Source organism: Triticum dicoccoides, chromosome 2A (genome assembly GCF_002162155.2).
Source record: "Triticum dicoccoides isolate Atlit2015 ecotype Zavitan chromosome 2A, WEW_v2.0, whole genome shotgun sequence".
Classification (NCBI taxonomy): domain Eukaryota; kingdom Viridiplantae; phylum Streptophyta; class Magnoliopsida; order Poales; family Poaceae; genus Triticum; species Triticum dicoccoides.
In genome coordinates this window covers 140,304,752-140,318,291 of record NC_041382.1, presented here as the reverse complement: position 1 = coordinate 140,318,291, position 13,540 = coordinate 140,304,752, and positions in this window count along the sequence as shown.

The following is a 13,540-nucleotide window of genomic DNA, read 5'->3' as shown; positions in this document are numbered from 1 at the left end:
ACAAGGCGTTGGTGGTTCAAGAAGAGTACCATGAGGATGATGATGATGATGAAGATGGTGAGTCGGTTGCCATGGCCTCCGTTGCCATTGCAAAAACTCCACGAGTGTCTCTCTTCTACTCACCCAATGAGAACATCACCGCCAAGTGCCTCATGGCTAAAGCCACCAACAAGGTAACCCCCAACATCAAAACTACCATCATTAATAATCCTTCCTTAACAGATTGCATTGATGAATATGAGGGATCCAATGTGGAGGAAAATGAGTTTGAGTCCTTTATGGGTAAACTCAAGGGTAAATCCAAGAAGCATTTTGTTGCTCTTTTGGAACAACTTGGTGAAGCCAATGACATGATCGAGGCTCACGAAGATACTATCTCCAAGATGGAGGGGCATAGTCGTGACTATGCCGATGAGATTTCGGATCTTTCCAATGCTCTTGAGGAAGAGCGTGGTCTTCGTTTGGCTCTTGAGGAGTCACACAACGTTGATCACGCTAAGTTAAAGAAAGATTTTGATCATGCTCTTGTTGTCTCTCGTGTGCTAAACTCCAAGAAGGCCAAGCTTGGGGTTGATCTTGCTAGACTCAAAGAGGAGTTAGACCTACTTGACAAGGCTCACAAGGTCTTGAAGGGTGCTCATTCTAGCCTCAAATAGTCTCATGATCAACTTCAAGTAAAGCTAACCAAGGAGAAAGCCACTTTTCCTCGTATGGTGTTAGTTGATAATGCAAATGCTACTAACCCATGTTGTGAGCATGTGCATCTTGTTGAGGAGAACGCTAAGCTAAAGGTGCAACTTGAGAAAGGTCTTGTGTCTTGCATACAAGGCGAGAAGAATCTCAACGACCTTTTGACCAACCAAAAGGGAGTTGTGGCCAAGGAAGGGATTGGGTACATGCCCAAGTACAAGAACAAGAAGAAGAATGACAAGGCCAAACGACCTCCTCCTCTCAAGCAAACTTTTGTGAAGGAGGGAGAGGGTGCTACTAAGGAGAAGGAGAAGAACTCTGTGAGGGGTAGTGATTCCACGAAGGGCAACGCTTCCATTCCCAACAAATCCGGTGACTTTAACCCTTCTTATGTATTGTGCCGTGCTAGAGATGGGCATGTTTATGCCAAATTTGTTGGTTCTCCTTATGAGTACATTGAATGGTCTATTTGGGTTCCTAAGACCCTTGTTACTAACATCAAAGGACCCATTACAAAATGGGTACCTAAAACCAAGCATTGATCTCTTGTAGGTGTTTGTTTCTGGTGGGGGATCATGGTTGCTCGATAGTGGAGCTACTAATCATATGACCGGAAGCAAGGACTTGGTGGTGGACGTGCAAAAGATTCCATCCATGCCCACCAACGTCGAGTGGGGTGACGCCTCGTCCTCTAAGGTATTGGGACTCAGCAAAGTTGTCATTTCTCATGATCTTACAATCGATAAGGTCATGCTTGTTGAGTCCCTTGCATACAATTTACTTTCCGTTCGTCAACTAGCACTTATGGGCTTTGCCACTTTCTTTGATATTGATACCATGGCCCTCTTGTGGAGCAAGATTCTTAAAGTAGCCTTTATTGGGCATGTCGAGAATGGTCTCTATGTGATTAACTTTTCGGAGCGACCCACTAAGACCGCGACATGCCTAATGGCTAAGGTTGACGTGGGATGGCTTTGGCATCACCGTTTAGCTCACGTCAATATGAGATCTTTGCAAAGTCTTCTCAAGGGGGACCATGTCCGTGGACTAACAAATGTTAGTTTTGCCAAAGATCGTGCTTGCAGTTCTTGTATCGAAGGAAAGCTACATGAGAAGGCTCACCCTCCCACGACTATCATCTACTCGAAGAGGCCTTTGGAGCTCCTTCCTTTGGATCTCTTCGGGCCTCCATCCTTTGATAGTCTTGGCGGTAGAAAGTATTGCTTGGTGATTGTGGATGACTATTCAAGATACACTTGGGTATATTTCTTCAAGAGGAAGATCGAGACCAAACAAACCGTCATCGACTTTGCAAATGAAGCTCAACGACAACACAATACAAAGATCTTGACTATAAGAAGTGACAACGGCTCCGAGTTCAAGAACTACACCGCCTTGGATGAGTTTTTGTGTGATGAGGGAATCAAGCATCAATATTCCGCACCTTATACCCCTCAACAAAATGGTGTAGCGGAGGGGAAGAACCGGACATTGATGGATGCGGCAAGGACCATGATGGCGGAGTTCAAGTCTCCCTACAACTTTTAGGCCGAAGCCATCAACACCGCATGTCATGCATCTAATCGGCTCTACCTCCGCAAAGGCTTGAACAAGTCTCCATATGAGATATTCACCGGTAACAAGCCCAACCTCAAGTACTTCCGGGTGTTCGGGTGTAAGTGTTTCATTCTCAAGAAAGGTGTCCGTTTGTCTAAATTTGAGGCTAGAGCTTATGAGGGCATATTTGTTGGTTATGCTACAAACTCTCATGCTTACCGTGTTCTCAATAAGTCCACGAGACTTATTGAGGAAACGTGCAACGTGGAGTTTGATGAGAATAACGGCTCCCAAGTGGAGCAAAGTGGTACTTGTGATGTAGGTGATGAAATTCCTCCCCAAGCCATAAGAAGAATGGGTGTTGGTCATATCCTACCCATTGAGGAACCCCTTGTGGCCGAAGGAGAAGGACAATGTTCCACTCAAGTGGAACCTTCACTAACCCAAGACCCACACGCTTCCGAAGAACAAAGTGAAGGCCCTCAACCTCAAGAACAAGACCAAGGGCAAGGTCAATCTCAAGATGGTGTTGTAACATCAAGTGATGCCCAAGGCTAAGTTCTCTCCTCTAAGCAAGATCAAGATCAAGAGCTTCCTCGAGATCAAGAACAAGCTCAAGATGGTGCTCAAGATGATCAAGTGACCACTCCTCGTCTCACCCCCGAGGAGGAATTGGAGCGTCGTGCCGCCAAGATTGCTTCCAAGCTCTCCACCAAGGATCATCTCATGACAAATGTGCTTGGAAGCTTAAGAAAGGGGGTAAGCACTCGTACAGAATTAGTAAACTATTGTGAACATCACGCGTTTGTCTCTTGTGTTGAACCCCAAAAGGTCTATGAGGCGCTCAAAGATCCGGATTGGCTCAATGCCATGCATGAAGAACTCAACAACTTCGAGCACAACAAAGTATGGAGATTGGTGCCAAGGCCAACTAAGAACCACAATGTCATTGGAACCAAGTGGATATTCAAGAACAAGCAAGATGCTCATGGGATTATCATTCGCAACAAGGCTCGTTTGGTAGCACAAGGCTACTCCCAAGTCGAGGGTATCGACTAGGGTGAAACCTTTGCCCCCGTTGCTCGTCTTGAATCCATTCGCATGTTGATTGCATATGCTTCTCATCATAACTTTAAGTTACAATAAATGGATGTGAAGAGTGTTTTCCTTAATGGTCCGATTAATGCATTGGTATATGTCAAGCAACCCCCGGGTTCGAGGATCCCTACTTTCCTGATCATGTGTATCAACTCGATAAGGCACTCTATGGCCTTAAACAAGCCCCACGTGCGTGGTATGACCGCCTTACCGAGTTGTTACAAGACCGTGGTTTTGAAGTTGGGCTAATCGACCCCACTCTTTTTACTAAGAAGGTCAAAGGGGAGTTGTTTGTGTGCCAATTATATGTTGATGATATTATCTTTGGTTCCCCTAACAAAGCTTTCAATGAGGAATTTGCCGCTCTCATGACCTCAAAGTTCGAGATGTCTTCCATGGGTGAGTTGAAGTTCTTTCTCGGGTTCGAAGTGAAGCAAAGGAGAGAAGGAACCTTCATCAACCAAGCCAAATACACTCAAGACATGCTCAAGAGATTCAAGCTAAGTGATGTCAAGCCGGCTTCCACTCCCATGCCCACCAAGTGCCAACTTGACATTGATCCCAATGGTAAAGCGGTGGATCAAAAGGTATATCGCTCCATGATTGGCTCCTTGCTTTACCTTTGTGCATCTAGACCGGATATCATGTCGAGTGTGGGAATTTGTGCACGGTTTCAAGACGCACCTAAGGAAAGTCACTTTGTGGCGGCCAAGCGAATCTTTCAATATTTGGCTCATACCCCAAACTTTGGCTTATGGTACCCAAGGGGAGCAAACTTCAAGCTTGTAGGTTATTCAGACTCGGATTGGGCAGGAGACAAAGTGGATAGGAAGTCCACTTCCGGAGGGTGCCAATTTCTTGCTTGCTCTTTGGTGAGTTGGTCTTCCAAGAAGCAAAGTTGCGTATCTCTCTTGTCCACGGAAGCGGAGTATGTGGCTGTCGGTAGTTGTTGTGCACAACTCTTATGGATGAGGCAAACTTTAAAGGATTACGGTGTCATTTGTGACAAAGTGCCTCTTTGGTGTGACAATGAAAGTGCCATCAAGATTTCTCTCAACCCGGTGCAACACTTCAAGATGAAGCATATTTAGATTCGGTATCACTTCATCCGGGATCACATTAGGTGAGGGGAGATCGAGCTCAACTACATCAACACCCATGATAACCTTGTAGATATTTTCACGAAGCCTTTGGATGAAGCAAGATTTCGTGAGTTAAGGCATGAGCTAAATATCATTGATTCGAGCAATGTTGCTTGAACCCTTGCACACCCCACCTCACTCAACTTGTTGTCTAATCAAGGTGTAGGCATGGACATAGGGGGAGTGTTGTTCTCTCAATGAACTCTCCCTCCCCCATTATGCATAAAGCGACCAACTCTTTCACATTAGCCATTTTTGATGGTACTTGTGCTTCAAAGACGAGTTTTGGTCATGGGCCCAAGGATAATTCTTCGCGGTGCCATACCAATTGACTCAAACATAGGTGGCTCCAGCCACCACCCTCTCCTTGGAGAGTTTGTGTCTCATTTTTGGTCTGTGTTGTCTCTTGCTTCTCTTCCTTCGTGCCGAGCTTGTGCTTGTTGTGTCCAGTGTGTTAGCACTTTGGTGTGGTCTTTCGCTTGATGGTTCCGTGCTTCAGTGTTCTCTCGGTTGGTTGAAACTGCTCTTTCTTGAGCTCACGGTACTACCGCGGCCTGCCATGGTACTACCGCATGGGGAGTGGGCGGTACTTCCGCACCCAGCGCGGCAGAAATTTTTTACTACTGCCTGGGGGAGTGTACTACGGCCTCGGTGCGGTACTTCCGCCTGGGCGGTACTACCGCAATGACGTGCGGTACTACCATGTGAGGAGCGCACGGTACTTCCGCACCTAGCGCGGCAGAATTTTTTTACTGCCGCCTGGGGGAGCGGTACTAAAGCCACGGTGCGGTACTTCTGCCCGGGGCGGTACTACCGTGATGACGTGCGGTACTACCGTGCGGTCGAGGGGCGTGGGGGATTAATCATGGGTAGGGGGAGTTCTAACTCCCCCATACCCATTCGTCTCTCTCCCCACTCTGTCTCTCTCTCTCTCTCACTCAAGAACGACGCCGTAGGTCCTCGTCGGATCTCCGTCTCTGGCTGCTCTCCTCGGATTCTAACCGGTGGGATCGTTCCCCACCACTCCCTCCTGCCATGGAACAAGGTTTCTCCCCAATCCCTTCCTTTTTATTGTTCATGTTGTTGTTTTTAGGTTTTGGGGAGATGCAAGTTGTTCGTGAGATTTTAGGCCAAATCTTTGCAAGAGTAGGATAGGAGAGTAGTTTTGTGTAGTGATGGTACTTGCTATACTTGTCCCATGATGGATTTGATCGACCGTAGTACTGCGTGTTGACATGGTTGTGCTTAGATCTCCGTGGCCATTACAGATCTGCAACCGTGCGGTACTACCGCTCTTCAGGTGCGGTACTACCGCCCTACTAGTGCGGTACTACCGCGTCGATGGTACTACCGCTCCTTGGAGCGGTACTACCGCATGTGGCGCAACACACAATACTACCGTTGTCTCAAATCCCTCTAGTGGCACTTCTCACGTGCTATGTCTACTTGTTTCACCCGTTTTGTTGTGGTCTTTGCATTGATCCTTCTCGTGTTTCGTGCGTGGTTGTTTTGTGGTGTGTGTTTTAGGTGGTGGCTCAGGTGCTCCGGCTCACCGCTCCAATCCAAGACGTAACACGGGATCCAAGCGTATGCGCAACTCAGAGGTAGCAGAGGGCTCCAATGCCCCCCAATGCAGAACCAAGACCACCGCCACCAAAGAGAAGGAACCCACCATGGGTATGGATGAGATACCGCTTGCCGAGTTCATCTCTCGGAGGAAGATCAATCCATATGGAAACCCTCGTGCCAACTTTCGAGGGAATGAGCTATTCTGGACCAAGCAGCAGAATCTCATCTATCTGGATGTCATCAAGGCCAAGCAAAACATCTATGTGGAGGTGAAGTGGATCAACATGCATCACATGAAGCAAGAGAAGCACCGGGAATACTTTGGTGAGGCTTTAGACCTAATGGAGCAATTTGGCACTGGGCATATCATCTCATTCCACACAGACTTTGATCCTGAGATCCTTGCTCAGTTCTTTGCCTCAGTGCATTTTCATCCCAATGAGGAAAGGACCATGACTTGGATGACCAATGGTCGGCAGCTGACTGCTACTTGGAAGGAATTCATGACTTTTCTTGGGGTTCCGGATGAGGGGCTCGCCACACCCCAAGGTGTTCGCCCTCATGCCAATTCCGAGTCTGCAAACAAGAACAGGCTTATGCCCTTCTATGTGGAGAAGAAGCTCTCCAATGGCAAGTCAACTTGGGTACTCAACTCTTTTCTTGACATCATGCACCGGATCTTCCGCAACACTCTCTTCCCACGCATTGGGGACAAGGACAAGGTGCATGCCTATCTTGTGGATATGATGCTCTTGTGTGAAGGCGCTCGCAACTCTCAGACACTACCATTTGATGTCTCACATATCATGTGGAATGAACTTCGGTTTGCGGTCTACAACCGCAAGGTCCCCATCTATGGACCTTATCTGTTTCAGTTGATCTCAGCAACTTGGGAGCAGCTCTACCCTCAGGATGATTTTGAGGCCCCTAGTTGGATCTGGCATAAGCCCATCAACCTCCGTGTCAAGACTTAGTGGGCCAACACTACCTCTCATGCTGATGCCGCGGCTGCCAGGGACGTGGCTGCAGATGAGCATGAGGAGGCAGCAGATGAGGACAGCTCTGAGGGTTACACCCCTCCCACTTCTGAGCCATCTTGGGCTAAGCGACTGAAGAACAAGATGAAGATGTTGTTCTGTATGCAGGCAACGGGGCAGTACAAGACCCATGTGGCTTCCAAAGGAGACTCACCGCCGCGACAAGCGGATTTTCAGGACCTTTGGCGAGAACATCTCCAGCGGGTCAGAGGAGGACATCACCCCAGAGGCAGAATGGATCGCCAAGCAGGGTTACCGAGTCCGAGGAAGAGTCCGTCCCAGCTGTCGAGTCTGACGGGGAGCGTGCAAGTGACTACTCAGCTTGAGCCACCACTATTGTTGTAGGTGTCCTCTCTGCCTTTTTGGCGTCTCGATGCCAAAGGGGGAGAGAATGTAGGATTTGCTAGTTGTGTCGTTTGTTTAGTTGAACTTCGTTTTTGTCGTTTGCTTTGGTTTGCTTTGGTTTGTGCTTGTGAGACCTTCTATCATATGGTGTAAGACATATGCACTCTATCGTACCGTAGTGAGCTTATTCTATCTTGTGCTTATTTCATTATGCTCTTTCATATCTTGCTTAGTTTTAGCCTTTTTGCAAGATATGCCATGTCTATAAAATATAGGGGGAGTGTTGATCCTAGTATGTGTGCCATGCAGTCCAAAGCACTCATCGAGATAGCACACATCTAGGGGGAGCCCGTCTGTATTTTAGAGACTTGGGGTTTGCCCTTGCTCTTTGCATTATACCCTTGTGCAAATCCCGTGTTGTCATCAATCCACCAAAAAAGGGGCGATTGTAAGGGCATTTTTATCCCTTAGTTGGTTTTGGTGATTGATGACAATACTTTTGCGGACTAATCATGTGCATCAAATATTTCAGATATATATTGACTAGGCACAAGATGATTTGGTTCCCCTCGAAGGCTATGGAAGACGGCGTTTCTCTACGTTTGTTTTCGGTGGTATTGAGTCATAGGGAAGCTGTACTATTAAGAGGGGGTCCGCGTCGGAAAGGTTGGGTGGATTCATCACGTACACATCTTCCTTTGTACCTCATTTTCTTCTAGCCTTTGGAGCATCCTATGTTTTCCTTGTCTATGCGAATATTTCTCGTGCTTTCTAAACTAGGGTGTGCGGTAGTACTGTTCCTTATTGCGGTAGTACCACAGGCCCTTGCGGTAGTACCGTCCGCCGGTGCAGTAGTACCGCAAGCGCCCACGGTAGTACCGCTTCCTGGCAAGCAGTAGTACTGTGGCCGGATTCCATATGTTGTCACCCTCTCTCTAGTGGGTGGCACCCATCACGGTAGTACCGCGCACTAGGCACGGTAGTATCGTGGTATCTGGCTTAGTTCCGCAAGTATGGGGCAGTAAGGGGCGGATGAATTTTTTTCCATCCCGCCTAGCGCGGTAGTACCGCTGCAGGCTTATGGTACTACCGCGTCGGGTTTTTGCATCGACTCTGTTGGGGATTGAAGCTAATCCGGAAAAGATTGTAGCAATTACATCCTTGGCTAAACCGGCGTGTATCAACGATGTTCAACGTCTGGCCGGCCGGATTACAGCCTTGAGCTAGTTTATCAGCCGCCTTGGAGAAAAGGCCATCCCTTTGTATCAGATGCTCAAGAAAACAGACAACTTTGTCTGGCGTGAGGCAGCTGATAAAGCGCTCGAGGATCTGAAGAGGCAGCTAGTTGAACCGCCCGTGCTTGCAGCGCCGATCGATAAAGAAGCATTATTATTATATGTGGCTGCTAATGCCCGGGCTGTTAGCGTAGCCATTGTGGTAGAGCGCAAGGATCCTGGCAAGGAGTATCTGGTTCAACGGCCGGTTTATTATATCAGTGAGGTGCTCATTGAGTCAAAACAGAGGTATCCACATTGGCAGAAACTGGTGTATGGGGTGTTTATGGCAAGCCGGAAGCTTAAACACTATTTTCAGGGCCATCCCATCACAGTGGTCAGTTCAGCTCCTCTGGGTGACATCATTCAAAACGGAGAGGCAACTGGCCTGGTTGCCAAGTGGGCCATTGAGCTTGGACCTCATGGGCTCAAATATATACCCCGCACGGCGATCAAGTCCCAGACACTCGTGGATTTCATCAACGATTGGACGGAGTTACAGGCACCTAAAGAGAAACCAGATAGTACATATTGGACTATTCATTTTGATGGGTCCAGACAGTTGGAGGGCTCGGGGGCTGGAGTCGTATTAGCTTCCCCACGAGGTGACAAGTTTTGTTATGTTCTCCGTTTAATGTTCCCTTGTACTAATAATGCAGCTGAATATGAGGCTTTACTCCACGGGCTTCGGATGGCTAAAGAGATGAATTTGAGCCGGGTTAAGTGCTTTAGTGATTCAGATCTAGTGTCCCAGTAGGTGTCTGGCACTTGGGACTCTAAGGACCCACTCATGGCTGCATATCAGCGAGAGGTGGACGCAGTGGCTGGTCACTTTAAAGGTTATCAGGTGGACCATATAGACCGGCGGAAGAATGAAGCGGCGGATGCTTTAAGTTGTCTTGGTTCCCAAAGTAAACCGGTTTCGCCCAATATCTTTTTTGATGTGTTGCACAATCCGTCAGTCAAAATACCGACTGAAGAAGATTTGGCTATTCCTGATCCAGAGGCTCAGTTGGTGGCAGCTATGCATACCATATCGGATTGGACGATCCCATATCTGGATTACATGAACCTGGGCGAGTTACCAGATGAGGAAACGTTGGCTCGACAGATAATCCAGCGTTCCAAGTCCATGACCATCCTCAACGGGGAGTTACATCGTTACAGTGTTTTAGGAGCAATTCAGCGCTGTGTTTCTCCTCAAGAAGGTCGTGAGATTTTGCAGAAATCCATGAAGGGGATTGTGGTCACCACACCGGTTCAAAGTCGTTGGTTGCCAAAGCTTTTCGCCATGGTTTTTACTGGTTGACAACGCATGCTGATGCGGATTTAGTCAAGAGATGTGATGGATGTCAAAAATTTGCCCGCCGTGTGCATGTTCCGGCTCAAGAGTTGCGGATGATTCCAATTATGTGGCCGTTTGCAACTTGGGGGCTTGATATGGTTGGACCCTTCAAGCGCTCTAATGACAAGAAGACCCACCTGTTAGTAGCAGTTGATAAATTCACTAAATGGGTGGAGGCAGAGCCAGTCAGCAAGTGTGATGCAGCCACGGCGGTTCAATTCATTAAAAAGGTGATATTCCGGTTTGGCTTCCCACACAACATTATAACAGATAATGGTACTAATCTGTCAAAAGGGGAGATGGAAGAATTTTGTCAACGTGAGCACATCTGGCTTGATCTAGCATCAGTGGCTCACCCCCAATCTAATGGTCAAGTGGAAAGGGCAAATCAAGAAATTCTACGGGGTATCAAACCAAGGCTTATGGTTCCCTTAAAGCGGACGCCGGGTTGTTGGGTTGAGGAGCTACCTTCTGTGTTATGGAGTATCAACACCACACCCAATAGGTCTACGGGTTACACACCTTTCTTCATGGTTTATGGAGCGGAGGCAGTTCTTCATAGTGACATCCGTCACGATTTGCCCCGTGTTGCAGCTTATGTTGAGGCTGATAATGAGAAGGCACGTCAGGATTCTCTGGACCTGTTGGATGAAGAGCGTGATCTTGAAGCAACACGTTCGGCGATTTATCAACAAGATATTCGACGTTATCACAGCCGCCGGGTTAAAACTAGAACCTTTCAAGAAGGTGATTTGGTGCTCCGGCTCATCCAGGATCAGACTGATATGCACAAGTTATCCCCCCCCCTTGGGAAGGACCTTTTGTGGTCAGCAAAAACCTGCACAACGAATTTTACTACCTCATTGATGTTCGAGAACATGAAGACTCACGTCAATCGGAGGAGGAGATAAAGCGGCCATGGAACATAGCTCTCCTTCGGCCTTATTATACTTGAAGCCATAGGCTCTTCATCTGTACATATTTATGACAATGTATATATCATATAATAAACCGGAGCCTCCGTTATAAGCGGGGTATCTGTTCTTTCTTATATCATGTGTGCGCTTTTACAAGTTAACTAACAAAGCGGAGTCTTTGTTAAACCGGCTTTAGCAGCTGCATAGAGCTAAAGAAAATCACTAGGGGGCTTGGTCATGTTTGAACCATAGCTACACCTCTTGATAGGCATTTCAAGCCACACAAGGAAACATTTGTGGAGCCAAAGAGAGTGTTGTACACATTACAGACTCAAACATAGGCACACACTGAGCATCGCTCACAAAGTTACTTGGGGGCTCTTTTTTGCACAACAACAAAGAGTTTGAAAGGACCCTCGTAATTGGCTATCAAGCCACGGTTTGGAAGCCTGGTGTATTCACCTAAAACCCCGGGTTAGCCTGCCTTCATCAAGTAAGCCGCTCCTATCTAGGTAATCCTGGTATGACCCATCGAACATTTGACAAGTCAATCTTTTACAGACCCTGAACTTGTCACAGTTAAAACGATGATTGGTTAATTGGAGGCCCATCTTAAAAGGCTTTGTTAAATGGTTTAACTCAGAGGCCTGGCAGCCCATGAAAAGCCTCGATTTGGAGCCTGGCAGCTCGTAAAAAGCCTCGCATATTTTCTTATTTGAATTTTGTTTGTTGAAACTCATAAGTATTTTTTGATAAACCGGCATCCTTGACCCGACTTGCTTTCCAACTACCAGTTGTTGGCACAGGATCAATTATAAACCGGTGGTCATTGACCCGGTCTGGTTTGAATAAACCACCAGTGTTATAAAGAAAATCCAGTAGTCATACTGGTCCGGTTTAATATATAGACCATGAAGATGAACTTATCAAACGTATCGGGTTGGTGTTAAGCACCTTTGCTGTATACACGTTTGGTCAATCAATGAGGTATGTTCTGTACATTATTTTTTGTACAAACACTTGATTATTCAGCTAAAGTACTATATACTTCTTGGATATTATGACATGTCTAGCGGTAAACCGCTAGACACTTTTAAGTTTTTTGGACCCAGGAAGATAAGTCATCATAGGCTATGCATAAAATATATCCCGAAGGGCGGCACAGATTGTCACAAAGCATTACGAAACATGCTCGATGGCATGGCAGATAAATAAAGTTTCAACTATCCTATTACATGAAGCTTCAAAGCGGCTCAAACAATGCCATTGTTTTTCACAGTAGCCATATAAACCGGCGACCGGATCAGGACTCTTCATCACGACGGTTTGATGGTTGCGGATCAGTTGATGTAGGCACTTCTTCATCCCTCCCCAGCCGCTGGAAATCAGTCGTTGACCAATCGATTCCGGTTAAAGCTTGGAACACGGCTTCCTCATGGATAAGATCAGAAGGGTTAATATCAGGGGCGTAAGTGTGCTTACGAATCAGAGGCACAAGTTCTTCGACTTCATGGATATCGGCCGGCTGTCTTTTCCCTTCTGCATCATAAAACGGTTGAAAATGGGACAAATCGGTATCCTCAGCCAACTTGCTGGCCGCTGGCCGCATCTGTTTGGTCAGCCGCCGAAGATCATCATTGTCAAAGTTTGAACCGTCTTCTTTAACGCCTGGATATCCTTTAATGATATCCTCCGCTTCAAGGTCTAGAATCCAGACCTTGGCTTGAATAAGGGCGGTTAATGCTCCTGCTCTGGCAGCGGCTCTCTTTAACTCGACAATACGCGCTGGTAACATGCCCAGCTTCGCAAGGGTCTCCTTAATCAAAGTTGGTGCCGGTTTGTTATAAGCCGCCGTACTAATGGCCCGCTGAGACCCAGAGTATAGCTGCTCAACCAATGTATATGCCGCTTTGAGCTTCATCCGCACATCTGAACCAAGATGAGTGATCCGAGTGCCTGCCAAAGATTTTATCAACATTTTTGTTAGTTTTAAGATTCATTGACTGGCGCAACATACATAAGCGGACACTTACCAAAGATAGCAGAGGTCATAGCATTGATTTGACGCTTCAAACCGGCTAGTTCTTCAACCACTGGTTTCAGGGCTGCCTCGGCATCTACAGCTCTTTTGGTTAAACCGGCTTTTTCGGTTTCCCATTCAGCATGATCTTGGTTGAAGGATTCTTTCAGCTTTTCCATTCCGGCCAGGGCCTGGGTCAGCTCCTCTTTGGCTTTTGCAGCTTCAGCTTGTTGAGACTTCACATTTTCTTGCAAGTCAGAGTTTCGGGCATCTTTGCTTCTCAGCTTAGCCTGCAACATTGAAGGTATATTCAACAAACAACATATTTATGCACTAAGTATAAAGCATATAACAAGTTATCCACTTCATACTTGGGGGCTAATGCCTGTTTGCTCTCAAATACTACACTCTATACAAGTCTCTAGAACAATGCAAGCATTATCCTTGACACTTGGGGGCAAATGTACGTCTATTCTAAAAAATGGCTGTGTGGATTAAAAACTGGATTAACTTGCCAAGTTAAACCGGCCTTTGGGGGCTATGCCG